The 14,255-nt window shown below is 40.8% G+C and overlaps 1 pseudogene; it reads right to left on the bottom strand.

The window, feature by feature from the left end:
* Positions 1-1,102: 1,102 nt before the first annotated feature.
* Positions 1,103-14,255, bottom strand: part of LOC125112478 (striated muscle-specific serine/threonine-protein kinase-like) — a 52,519-nt pseudogene continuing 39,366 nt past the window's right edge.

Raw genomic sequence — 14,255 nt, 5'->3', positions numbered from 1 at the left:
TTTAAAAGTCTATTTTGCATCCCCCGCTTCATCATTTGTTTGCATGAAATCTTTTTCTATCCCGTCCACTTTCAGTCTATGTATGTCCTTTGCCCTAAAGTGGTTCTCTTGTAGGCAGCATCCTGTGGGCTTGTGTTTTATTATCCAGTCTGGCACTGAGTGTCTTTTGATTGGAGCATTTAGTGCATGTATATCTAACATGATTATTGATATATGTAATCACTGCCATTGTAAACCTTGTTTTCCAGTTGATTTTGTATTTCTCCTTAGTTCTGTTTCCTTTTGTGGTTTGATGGTTTTCTTTCATATTATGCTTATATTCTCTTAGTTTTCATGACTCTATTGCGTGTTTTTGATGTGTGGTTACCATGTTTTTCAAGTATATTAACCCATTTTATATCTACTTGCTTTAGACTGGTAGTTATACAGGCTCAAGTACATTCTAAAAAAAACACTGCATTTTCTTACTCCCTCCCCATTTTAATTTTTTTGTTCATTGTAGTTATTATCACTTTCACACACAGAATTTTTTTACCTCTGGCTTATTTAAGTGGTTTACTTCCCAACTGTGAGTTTCTCCTTCCTCTAATGTCTAGCTTCTTTTCTATTTAGAGAACTTGAAATATTTCCTTTGGGATAGGTTTGGTATTGCTGTATTGGTTTTGTTCTTTCCTGTCTGAGAAATTCTTTCTCTCTCCTTCTATTCTAAATGATTTTCTTGCTAGGTAGAGTATCTTCAGTAGCAGGTTTTTCCCTTTCAGAACTTTGAACATACCTTGCATGTCCTTTCTGGCCTGCACTGTTCCTGTAGAGAAATCAGCTGATAGCCTTAGAGGGGTTCCCTTGAAATTAACTTTTTCTCTTGTTGCCTGTAACTGCTGCTATTTTAGTTATGTCTGAGTTCATAGTGCTTAGGAATCTCTATGGTTCCTGTACCTAGATAACTGTTTCCTTTATTAGGTTGGGAAATTTTAAGCCCTAATTTCTTCAAATATATTTTCAATCCTCTTTTTTTCTTTCCTCTCCTCTGGGATCCCAATTATGCATAGATTGGTACATTTTATATTATTCCATAGGTCTGGTATATTGCTTTCTCTTTTTTTTTTTTGTCTTTCTACTGTTCCAATTGGGTGATTTTCATTATTCTAAATTCCAGATCACTTATTTGTGCTTCTGCATTATTCACTTTGCTATAGGCATTGCACTTAGCTCAGCTTCTATTTCAGCAAATGAGTTTTCTAATTGGCTCCTCCTTACAGTTTCTGGTTCCTTTTTTCAATAACCTGTATTTCTATCAACAGTCTTTCCTAATCCATTTAGTGCTTTTATTACCTCCTTTCTGAACTCAGGGTCGTGTAGACTGGAGAGGTCTTTTTCACTGTTTGTTCTTTCAGGGGTTTTCTCTTGATCTTTTCATTGGGAGTGGTTCTTCTGCTTTTTACTTCTATTTCTCTGACTCTATGAGTTTAGGACAAAGAGCTATTTTGTGGTTTTGGAGGGATGTTTATATATGGGAGCATCCCTGTAGAGCCTACACGAGTCTAATATTTTTGGTGTGATGCCTGTTTTTAGTATGGATGCATCCCACATCTTTCCTCAGTCTAGCTGGCTGTTATCCCTTTGATAGTGTGTGCCTGGTGTTGTGGTAACCAGAGCCTGCTCTGGGTGTTGTGCAGGGCCTCTTTGCTCTGTGGTTGTCAGAGTCTGTTTGTTCCCCAGTTATTGGAGGAGAAGCCATTTCTGAGCTGTGGTGTGAGGTAGGTGGGACTGGAGCACTTCTGGGAGAAGAGCAAAACTTGAGTATTCCTCCTCAGGAGCTGTCCACAAAGAGGTACACTCAGTGGTGTCACATGTCACCTGTTGTGCAAACTCAAAGTACACTGTTGGCAATGCCCATGGACCTCCCTCATGTGTGGGCATGCAGGCAATTGGCCTGGGTGGCCCTCAAGTGCTGTGTTCATCAAGCCACCAGTGCAGATCTATTGGCATAGATCTGGTGCATTCAGGTACTTGAACCCACCGTGGAAGCTTCAGAATCAGCCCAGACCCTGGTCTCACCTCTGTGCACTGGCAAAGCTTGCACCTGCTAATTAATGCTGGACTCACCCCAGCCACAGGAACATATAATCTGCTCAGAAGTCCTGTAGGTGCTGAGCTTACGAAGCTGCCAGGGGTGGTGTAAATTCAGATGGCATAGCCACTGGAACACTGCTCAGATTTCAGCCCTGCATCTGCCTGTGTACAACCTGCTGGCATTTGTGCACTGGCTCCCAGGGCTGGTAGAGGCAGAGCCGAACATGCTGAGAATGAGGCTGCCATGGTGGGGCCCTGCCCTTCCTTCACACGTGCCTTAACCATGGGGTTTCTATGGCAGACCCATGCTCCGCCCTGTGCACACCCTTGGGTGTAGCTCAGGTTACAGTCCAGCCCCTTCCGGAGGTCTCTGTGCAGCCGTACCCATCCCTCTCCTCAGGTCTGTCCACTGAAGCCCAAGTTTCAACATCCAGCCCCCTGCATGCACCAGCACACACACATCTCAGGCCGGGGAGTGCAAGGAGGTGGCCTAAACCATCCGTGCTAAGCTCTCGTGCTGCCTGTCACAGTTCTATTGCTGCCCTCTCTTCAGAGCCTTTGAAGCTTCCTTTCTGTCCTAGTTGACTTTCCAGCTGGTGAAGGGGGTTCCCAGGGTCAAGGAACCCTTTCTCTTTCACGACACCCTCCCAGGGGTGCCGATTCTGTCCCAATTCCTTTTCTTTTATTCTTTCATACTTACCTGGGTACATGGGGCTCTGTCCTACAAATTTGGCCCTTTTACCTGCCAGCACGCAGTAGGTATTCTGTGAGAATTGTTCCACATCTAGATGTACTTTTGATGTATCTGTTGGAGGAGGTGAGCTCCATGTTTAGTTACCTACTGCCCCACTCCCAGCTCCATTCCCTGACCAGTGATGAGCTCATTCACGTGTACTGACACCAGAAGCTTCCACGACTTGCTTCTGATTACGCCTCCAAACTCATACTTGTCCTGCAGCTCAGTGCTGAGACCACTCTACCTCTCTTCTGAAACAATAAAAGTGGAACTCCCTGAGTTTTTGTACCTCTAGAGATTTGAAAAAAAATTTTTTTTCCCCTAATAAGTGCACTTTCCAAGCTGTTCTTGGAAGCTGGTGACAGGCCCCAGGCAAGCACATGACACTGTGAGCATCTGAGCATTGAATCTGGGACCAGGTCAGGGAGGGTAGGAGTCTGGCAGCCAAGAAGATAGCAAGACTAGCCCTGCCCACCAACGAGACGCTACCCAATGCATAATAATAAACTATCATCTCCAAATCCACCCACAACCCCTTTCGCTCCATGTGAGAGGCCCCTCACTATCCCCACAGGTAGGGTCATCCCCCGGCTCCCACCCCTGTGTATTGATGGGCAGGAGTCCACGTGGCAGCTTCTCTTTCAGTTTAGCAGCTCCAGGCGGCAGACGTTCTTGTGCACTTGGGACCTCCTTGACCTTCTTCACTGGATCTCACACCTGCTTGTTCCCCTTCTCCAGAGTGGCCACCTTCTGCTGCAACTTCTGGATGTGGTCCTCCTCCTCAAACAGGGCCTTCTGCACCAAGGAGCACATGTGCTAGGGAAAAAACGCCAGGAGGGAAGGTGAGTGTCAGAAAACCTCCCTGGAGAAGCTACCTGATGCTGCCCAGCCCAACAACACAGACCTCACCATCGCCAATGGCCCCCAACCCCAGGACAAGGACAGCTCTTCCTTGGGCCAAGGGCTCCCCTTCTTGGTTTCACTCCGTGGACTCCACATTGACCCCGAATGCAGAGCTCCTCTTTGGCTTTCCGTACTTGGGTACCCTAGGTAATTTTGTTTTAAAAAGATACTCCCTGGTTTGTCTTCTTATGTGCTTATCCCTTTGCATTCCTTTGATTCCCTGTTGGGGCAGGCGATACTTCGCTTTTGGCTCTCATTCAGGAGTTCTGCCTGTTCAATTCTCATCTGAGTCTAAAACATTTTCCAGTAAAGCCAAAGCTTGCAAATCACTCAGCTGGAAGGAAAACTGAATCTGTAGAGAGATTTCGGCATATTTCCATGCAAGGGTTTTTGCCTGCACTGAGGCACAAATACCCCCATTCTGGAAACCTTTATAGTCCATCGTGGGATGGGCTGGAAGTGAGTGTCCCTTTTGAAAACTTGAGTTTTTGTTTCTTACAGGGAAAAAAAAAAAAAAAAAGGTATTCTAAATATGACAGAGCTCCAGTGACCCAATAAATAAAAGACCAAAACCTGAAACAGAAAAATGCAGAGAACATGGATCGTTCACAGGAAACTAAGTATCTCATAAATGTAGGAAAATTACCTCCTTTTAATAAGATAAATGCAAAGTAGATCCACAATGAATGGCTTCTTTCACAAAATCAAATTTTGATTTTACTCTGTGATAAAATCAAGAAACAAGGAGAAGAGGCTGAGACAAATTCATGATAAACCTGATGAAGCAACCCACAATCAAGAGGGAACTGACAACTCTGAGATTCTCCCTGATGAACAAACAGATTGAACCCCACATCAGGCGACCCAACTTTTAAGACATGCATCTGAGAGATGAGCCCATGAAACTTCCAAGTGTGAAAGCCACCAGGGTTGCCTCCATGAGATCCACAGGGTATGAGTTAACAAAGAAAACTCCTTAAAGGGTTCACACAGACCCGCCTGGCCACCCACCACCACCAGGGTCCAGTGCAGAGGCAGCCAACTGAAAAGCCCCTAGTTTGCTTATCTTAAAGCTCTGGCCCTGAGAGTTCCCATCATGGCCCAGTGGTAATGAACCTGACTAGTATCCATGAGGATGCTCATTCCATCCCTGGCCCCACTTAGTGGGTTAAGGATCTGGCATTGTCTGTGAGCTGTGATGTAGGTCGTAAACGTGGTTTGGATCCAGCACTGTCTGTGGCGCAGGTTGGCAGCTCTAGCTCTGATTCAGCCCTTAGCCTGGGAACTTCTATATTCCAAAAGTGCGGCCCTAAAAAGAAAAAAGAAATTAAAGCTTTGGCCTGAGAGGCAGGCTTCTAGTTGAACACACGACTAGAGGCCAACTGAAATGCTCTCCAAAGACGATGGCCAGGAGTTCCCATCATGGCACAGTGGTTAACGAATCCGACTAGGAACCATGAGGTTGCGGGTTCGATCCCTGCCCTTGCTCAGTGGGTTAACGATCCGGCAGGGCCGTGAGCTGTGGTGTAGGTCGTAGACGTGGCTCGGATCCTGCGTTGTTGTGGCTCTGGTGTAGGCCGGTGGCTCCAGCTCCGATTAGCCCCCTAGCCTGGGAACCTCCATATGCCGTGGGAGGGGCCCTAGAAAAGGCAAAGAGACAAAAAAAAAAAAAAAAGACGATGGCCAGCGGGAGTCACTGTCATGCTTCCCCTTTGCCTCACCCCAGGTCGTGGTGTCCCTAAAAAAGGGGGTTTCTGTACACATCTGACATCCGATCTTTTGTGTCTGCCACCTAGAGAATACACCTCTTAATACTGTGGCTTTGGTGGCCAGTGGGGGCTTGTGGTCAGGGGTTCTTCAGGATGGTTGCAAACAAATAGTTCTTAACTGGATCAGCACAAGGTTCAGTGAAGAGAGAGCAGAGAGAAATGCCTATCTCCCAGTCTTCTCCTGAAAGAGATATATTTGCAAATTGTAAAAGCTGCTCGCCTGACAGTCTGGCTTCCAATCAGCCTGTATCTATGTGCTGACTTAAACCTTCCCCCTGACAGGTCTTAGCACACACTAAACTACTAGTAGCCAGAAAAAAGTAGTCTTCTTGGACAATCGCAAAGGTTTGAGAGACAACCAAGAGCTAGAGCAGAGTGGGATGACAAGATTCAAATGTTATACAAAGCCACTCCTTCAAGACTAGGGGAGGTAGTTATTTCATCTATTGCATATAAACCAACACAGAGAATCAGGGAACATGAAGAACAGAGGAATATGTTCCAAAGGGAAAATAAAAGATAAAACCTCAGAAAAAAGACTTAATGAAATGGAGGTAGGTAAATTACCTGATAAAGAGCTCGAAAGAATGGTGATAAAGATGCTCCGTGAGGTCAGGGGGACAGTGCATGAATTAAGTGAGAATTTAACAGAGATACAAAATGTTAAGCATCAAATAGAACTGACAGAGCTGAAGAATACAATAACTGGACTGAAAAATACAGCAGAGGTGTTCAACAACAGACTGGATGAAGCAGGAAAAAGGATCACTGAAATCAAAAACAGGGCTGTGGAACTCATCCAATCAGAACAGCAAAAAAGAAAAGAAGAAAGAAAGAAAAGTGAAGACAACTTAAGTGACTTATGACACAATAGCAATCAAAACAGGCTCCAAAAGAGGGAGAAGGGCACAGAAAACTTAGTTGAAGAAATAAGGTCTGAAAATTTCCTTATCCTATATCCAGGTCCAGGAAGCCCCAAGAGTATTAAATAGGGTGAATCCAAAGAGACTTACACCAAGATAAAGTAATTCAAGTATCGAAAGTTACATTCAAAGAGAGAATCTTAAAAGCAACAAGAGAAAAGCAACTTGTCATGTAGGAAGGTACCCTATAGGACTACCAGCAGATTGTTCAGCAGAAACTTTGCAGGCCAGAGGGAGTGGCACGATATACAAATTAAGAGCTGAATGAAGAAAAAATGTCAACTAAGAATATTCTACCCACAAAAACTGTCCTTCAGAATTGGAGAGAGAGTTTTCTAGATGAGCAAAAGCAGTTCATCACCAACCTCAGACCAGCCTTACAAGAAATGTTAAAGGGAGTTATTCAAATTGAAAAGGTGCTAATTAGTAGCAAGAAAACATATGAAAGTATGAATCTTACTGGTAAAGGTAAATACATAGTAAAATTCAGAATAACCTAATGTCATAAAGGCAGTGGGTTAATCACTTAAAAAGCCAGTATGAAGGTTAAAAGATAAAAATAAATATATAATTTAATGGATACACAAGATAAAAAGATGTACATTGTGACGTCAAAAGCATTGGAAATAAGTTAAACTTAAAGTGGACTGTTATATTTTATATAAACCTCATGGTAACAACAAAGCAAAACCTACAGTAGATACACAAGATATAAAGGACTCTAAGCATACTATTACACTGTCATCAAATAGTAAAGAACAAGAGAAGAAGGAACAGAGGAATTACAAAACAACCAGAAGGACATTTTTAAAAGGCAGTAAGTACAGGTATCTATAATTACATTAATATAAATGGATTATATTCTCAAAAGACAGAGTGGCTGAATGGATATAAAATAACACCCAACTAAATGCTGCCTAAAAGAGACTCACTGCAGCTTCAAGGGTAAACAGAAGTAAAGGGATAAATGGAAACCAAAAGCAAGCTGGAGTAGCTGTACTTCTTTTTTAAGACCTATAATAAGAGCAAAGGTCATTATATAATGATAAAGGGATTCATTCATCAAGAGGATATTATATATGTAAATATTTATGCATACAACATAGTAGCATCTACATATGTAAAGAAAAGATTAACAGACCTAAAGGGATAAACAGATATCAATACAATAATGTAGGGGAATTTTTTTTTTTAATTAATGCCAATTATTATTTTATTTCTAATAAAAGTATTATGCTTTTTCTATCCCAATCATTTCTATGAACCTGTCTGTAGACATCATTTTGAAGACAATGATTGTTTTTTTGTTTTTGCTTTTCTGTCTGAAAAGTTATTTTTCCTTCCATTTTTTTTTATTACTCAAATGAATTTATCACATCTGTAGTTGTATATGTAGGGGAATTTAGTACCCACCTTCCACAATGAGTAGATTATACAGACAGAAAAATCAGAAAACATTGGGCATAAATTATATGTTAGACCAAATAAATGTAATATTTGCAGAACTCCATCCAAAAGCAACATAATATAGCTTCTTCTCAAATGCACAGGAAACATTCTCCAGGACAGATATTATTTTGGGTCACAAAACAGGACTTAATAAATTAGAAGACAAATCTTATCACACAGCTTTTCTTTCTTTCTTTCTTTCTTTTTTGATCTTTTTGTCTTTTTAGGGCCACACCTGTGGCATATGGAGGTTCCCAGGCTCGGAGTCTAATCAGAGCTACAGCTGCCAGCCTAAACCACAACAATATAGGATCTGAGCCGCTTCTTCGACCTACACCACAGCTCACAGCAATGCCAGATCCTTAATCCACTGTGCAAGGCCAGGGATTGAACCCGCAACCTCATGGTTCCTAGTTGGATTTGTTTCCACTGCGCCACGATGGGAACTTATTTTTTTTTGGAAAATTTCTTAACAATTATTCATAATAGGTTAGCATAACCCTCCCCCAAATAAATGAGGGGTCCTGCAGATTTATTTATAAAATATGGAATCAATTAAGTAAACATTTAATAAACTACATATGGAATAACATCAAAAAAGATTTAACAATATATTCCAGAAGTGAACTTTTTATATCACATTCCCTCATGCAATAAATCCTATCCAATTTTCTGTCACCTTAAACTTTGGCTCCAGCCCTTTTTCATTATTTCTGTCACCAAAGACACTGCATTTGCTTCTGTTGGAGAGCAATGATATCCTTATTGGCCACTCTTTCACCATATTATTGTCCTTCGTGACCTCCCAATTTTTTATATACAGAGCACACGCATGCACATGCACACACACAGCTATTATTCTAATGAGAATATAATCAATTTTCTACTCTTGGTTTATAAGCTACTATGGGTCTCATATATATTCAAAAGGAAATTACAATACAAATCCTAACAGTGGGTTCTGTGATTCTAGCCATAGGTAATAAAGCCTCTCTGACAATAGATATTATGATAAAGGGTTCCTAGAGGTTATTTCAATTTACTAATGGTATTTTTAATAAAGGGTAATTCTCATGAAATTTATATATTTCTCTTAAAAAAAAAATTAGGAGTTCCCATCATGGCTCAGTGGTTAACAAATCCGACTAGGAACCAGGAGGTTGCGGATTCAATACCTGGCCTTGCTCAGTGGATTAAGGATCTGGCATTGCCGTGAGCTGTGGTGTAGGTTGCAGACATGGCTCGGATCCCAAGTTGCTGTGGCTCTGCTGTAGGCCAGTGGCTACAGCTTCGATTAGACCCCTAGCCTGGGAACCTCCATGTGCCACAAGTGCAGCCATAGGAAAGACAAAAAGACAAAAAGATAAAATAAAACAAAACCAAGGAACAAGAGCTTGCAATCAGGGTACTGTGTTGGGAAAAGAAATTATAAAAGGGAGTAAAAATGTATTGAATACATACTATGTGATAGAAACAATGCTAATATTTTGCATAAATTACTTCATCATAGCAAATGGTTTTAAAATTAATATTTTTTGTATACGGGAAAAAGGAACTGAGGCTAAAGATCATAAAATTCTTAAGTCAAATACTTTAACTCCCTGTCTGGTTCTTATAGACCAACATACGTATAGTCAGTCATAACTCAGCCATGACCATCTTTGAATTTTCAAGAAGACTGTGACATAAAAATTAATTTTTGAGTAAAGTTGAGAATTTGCAAAGTCTATTACTACCTTTTGACTCATGTACATCTTCTTTACACTTATTGGACACATACAGTATGCTAAGTATGTGCAAAGTATGTGCAGGAAAAATAAAAATTTAAAACTTTTTTTCAAGAAACTCTCAACTCATTGGAGAAATAGTTCAGAGTCAGTGTTCTAATTGACAAAGTATGCATGGATTAGAGGTTATTGGTTCACAAAGAAGGGTATCATATTATAAGCAATAAAACAGATTTGATTTGGTTTTTGACATCTGTCTTGAAGGATGAGTATGAGTTTATGGACAAAGGGAATAGAGAAATATATTCTAGATAGATGAAAACATACTCAGTTTCAATAGTTTTCATAAAGTACCTAAAACTGTAATTGAAAAAACAAAGCTTCATTGTTGCAACGATCAAGATAAGGTACCCTCTAGAATAAGACCTGGGACAACTGTCATAAGGATGGAGCAGCAGAACTCAAAAGTTCTCAAGATAAAGTTAAACTGTATTGAGAAGACTTCATGACCAGTACATGGGGTGTGAGGAAGAGGCAATCATTGATGGAACTCCCCAAGATTCACAAGATGTGTAAGAGAGGATGATGTGTTGAGTATAACAGAGTGTGAGATTCTGTGAAAAGAGATAACTATTAACAGCCATATATGTGGTCTAAAATGTGGTCTATATTGGAAAGAGAAAATTGGGAATCCACAGTGATAGTTAAGGTTGGAGCATAAAGAAAGTCAGCAGGGAGGTGTATTCAAAAAAAAAAAAACAAAAACAAAAACCTCACATCTGGAAGAAAAAGATGGCCAAGAATTAAATACGTGGAAATTCAGCATTTAAGAGTCATTAGGGGAAAAAAAGTACAGAGTAGGAAGGGACCTATAGCCTTAACAAGAAGGAAGTAAGGAATGGGAAAAGTTGCAAGAAGAATGAAGTGGTAAATTGTGATAAATAGCACAGTGACTCATTACAATGAAGATAATGGATAAGTGGTCCATTGACTTTGGCGTTTAGATCATTAGAGACCTTAGTGGAAACAGTTTCAGTGAAAGTAGTAGGAATGGGAGTTGTCATTTTTAGGTCTCCTGAATTGAAAGATAAGGGGTAGAGCAATGAGTGTAATTTTTTTTCCCAAGAACTTGAATGTGAGACGTGATAAAGATAATTTAACCAATTAAAAAAATGGCAAAAGTTAGTAAGGAAAGGATTCTTCCTCACACCTGGAAGAAAAAGATGGCCAAGAATTAAATACATGGAAATTCAGCATTTAAGAGTCATTAGGGGGAAAAAAGTACACAGTAGGAAGGGAACTAAGGCAGCAAGAGAAAAACAAAAACACTAATTATAAGGGAACCGCCGTAAGACTATCAGCTGATTTCTCTACAGAAACACTACAGGCCAGAAGAGAATAGCAAGATATATTCAAAGTTCTAAAAACTAAAATTTGCAGTCTAGAATACTCTAGCCAGCAAGAATATCATTTAAAATAGAAGGAGAAATAAAGAATTTCTCCAACAAACAAAAACTAAAAGAATATAGCAATACAAAACCCATTCTAAAAGAAATACTGAAAGATCTCCTCTAAATAAAAAAAAAAGAAATAAGAAATAGAATGAGGAAATCACAACTGGCAAGTAATCTCTTTTTTTTTTGTCTTTTGTCTTTTTTTTTTTGTTGTTGTTGTTGTTGTTGCTATTTCTTGTGCCGCTCCCGCGGCATATGGAGGTTCCCAGGCTAGGGGTTGAATCGGAGCTGTAGCCACCGGCCTACGCCAGAGCCACAGCAATGCAGGATCCGAGCCTCGTCTGCAACCTACACCACAGCTCACGGCAACGCCGGATCGTCAACCCACTGAGCAAGGGCGGGGACCGAACCCGCAACCCCATGGTTCTTAGTCGGATTCGTTAACCACTGCGCCACGACGGGAACTCCACAACTGGCAAGTAATCTCTTAAATAAACCAGTATCCAGATCTAAAAGGGGAAGAAAACCATATTTGTAAAAGCAATGATAAACACAAGGAACAGCCAAAGAATAAACATGAAGACGTAAAAAAAAAAAGCCATCAAAATCATAAAATGTGGGGAAAGAAATTAAGAAAATTTAGACTTTTTTTTTTTTAACAATGATTTTGAGCCTATATAACTGTCAGGATAAGGTAAGCAGATATAGGAAGGGGTTAACGTATTTGAAAAACAGGGCAACCACAAATCAAAACCAAACAATACATTCACAAAAACTAAAAAGAAGAGGACACAAGCCTAAAATAAAAGGAAATCATCCAGCTACCCCCCCCCCCTCCAAAAAAGAAAGGAACAAAGGAGAAGCACAGAGTCAACTGGAAAACAAGGTTTAAAATGGCAATAAATACATATTTATCAATAATTACCTTAAATGTCAATGGACTGAGTGCTCCAATCAAAAGACATAGAGTGGCAGACTGAATATAAAAATAAGATCCTACAATATGCTGCCTACAAGAGATTCACCTCAGGGCAAAGGATACATATAAATTGAAAGTTAGGGGATGGAGGAGTTCCTATCATGGTTCAGTGGTTAACCTGACTAGCATCCATGAGGGATGCCGGTTTGAATCCAGGCCTCACTCAGTGGGTTAAGGATCTGGCATTGCCATGAGAAGTGGTGTAGGTCACAGACGCAGCTCAGATCCTGCATTGCTGTGGCTTGATGTAGGACCCCTAGCTGGGAAATTCCATATGCCACAGGTGTTGCCCTAAAAAGAGACCAAAAAAAAAAGGGATGAAAAAAGATATTTCATGTGAATGGAAAAGACAAGAAGGTAAGAGTTTCAATACTCATATCAGACAAAAAGGCTTTAAAACAAAGGCCATAAAGAAGGACACTACTGGAGTTCCCGTCGTGGCACAGTGGTTAATGAATCTGACTAGGAACCATGAGGTTGTGGGTTCGATCCCTGGCCTTGCTCAGTGGGTTAAGGATCTGGCATTGCCATGAGCTGTGGTGTAGGTTGCAGACACAGCTTGGATCCCACATTGCTGTGGCTGTGGCTGTGGCCGGCAGCTACAGCTCTGATTCGACCCCTAGCCTGGGAACCTCCATATGCCGAGGGAACAGCCCAAGAAATGGCAGAAAGACCAAAAAAAAAAAAAAAAAAGACACTATGTAATGATAAAAGGATCAGTTTAAGAAGAGGTTATTATACTCATCAATATATATGCCCTTGATGTAAGAGCACCCAAATACATACAACACTAACAGACATGAAAGGAGAAATTGATGGGAATACAATAAGAGTAGGAGATTTTAACATCCCACTCACATCATTGGACAGATTCTCTAGAGAGAAAATCAATAAGGCAACAGAGACCCTAAATGACGCAATACAACAGTTAGACTTATTGATATATTTAGGACATTACATCCAAAAAAAAAAATCAGAATATACATTCTTTTCAAGTGCACATGGAACATTCTCAAAGATTGACTACATACTGGGGCACAAAACTATCCTCAACAAATTTTTTTTTTGTCTTTTGTCTTTTCAGGGCTGCACCCGCGGCATATGGAGGTTCCCAGGCTAGAGGTCTAATCAGAGCTACAGCTGACAGCCTATACCACAGCCAGAGCAACTCAGGATCTGAGCCGCATCTGTGACCTACACCCACTGAGCGAGGCCAGGGATGGAACAAACCTCATTGTTCCTAGTAGGATTCGTTTCTGTTGTGCCACGACGGGAACTCCAAACTCAACAAATTTAAGAGTGTTGAAAATATTTCAAGCATTTTCTCCAACCATAATAGCAGGAAACTAGAAATCAACCACAGGAGAAGAAATGAGAAAAAACTGGCTACGTGGACACTAAACAACATGCTACTAAAAAACCAATGGGTCAACAAGGAAATCAAAACATAAATTAAAGAATACCTCAAGACAAATGATAATGAAAACAACCACAAAAGGGATGCCACAAAAGCATTTCTTAAAGGGAAGTTCATAGTGATACTGGTCTTCCTCAAAAAGGAAGAAAAATCTCAAATCAACAACGTAACCTACCATTACCTAAAAGAATTAGAAAAAGAACAAACAAAACCAGGGGGATCCTGTCGTGGCTCAGCAGTAATGAACCTGACTAGTATCCATGAGGTCATGGGTTCAATCCCTGGCCTTGCTCATTGAGTTAAGGATCCAGTATTGCCATGAGCTGTGGTATAGGTGGCAGACGCAGCTCAGATCCCACACTGCTGTGGCTGTAGGCCAGCAGCCGCAGCCGCAATTAGACCCCTAGCCTAGTCACTTCCACATGCTGCAGGAGCTGCCCTAAAAAAAAAAAGAAAGAAAGAAAAACCCTAAAGTCAGCAGAAGAAAGGAAATCATAAAGATCCCAGAGGAAATCAATAGAGATTCAAAAACAATAGAAAAAAAAAAAAAATCAGGGGAATTCCCGTCATGGCACAGTAGTTAATGAATCCGACTACGAACCATTAAGTTACGGGTTCAGTATCTGGTGTTGCCGTGAGCTGTGGTGTAGGTTGCAGACATGGCTTGGATCCCGCATTGCTGTGGCTCTGGCGTAGGCTGGTGCCTACAGCTCTGATTAGACCCCTAGCCTGGGAACCTCCATATGCCTCGGGAGTGGCTCTAGAAAAGGAAAAAAAAAAAAAAATCAGTAAAATCAAAAGCTGGTTCTTTGAAAGGGTAAACAA

This window comes from Phacochoerus africanus, chromosome 12 (assembly GCF_016906955.1).
Source record: "Phacochoerus africanus isolate WHEZ1 chromosome 12, ROS_Pafr_v1, whole genome shotgun sequence".
Taxonomy (NCBI): domain Eukaryota; kingdom Metazoa; phylum Chordata; class Mammalia; order Artiodactyla; family Suidae; genus Phacochoerus; species Phacochoerus africanus.
This window is presented reverse-complemented; position numbering and strand designations above follow the sequence as displayed.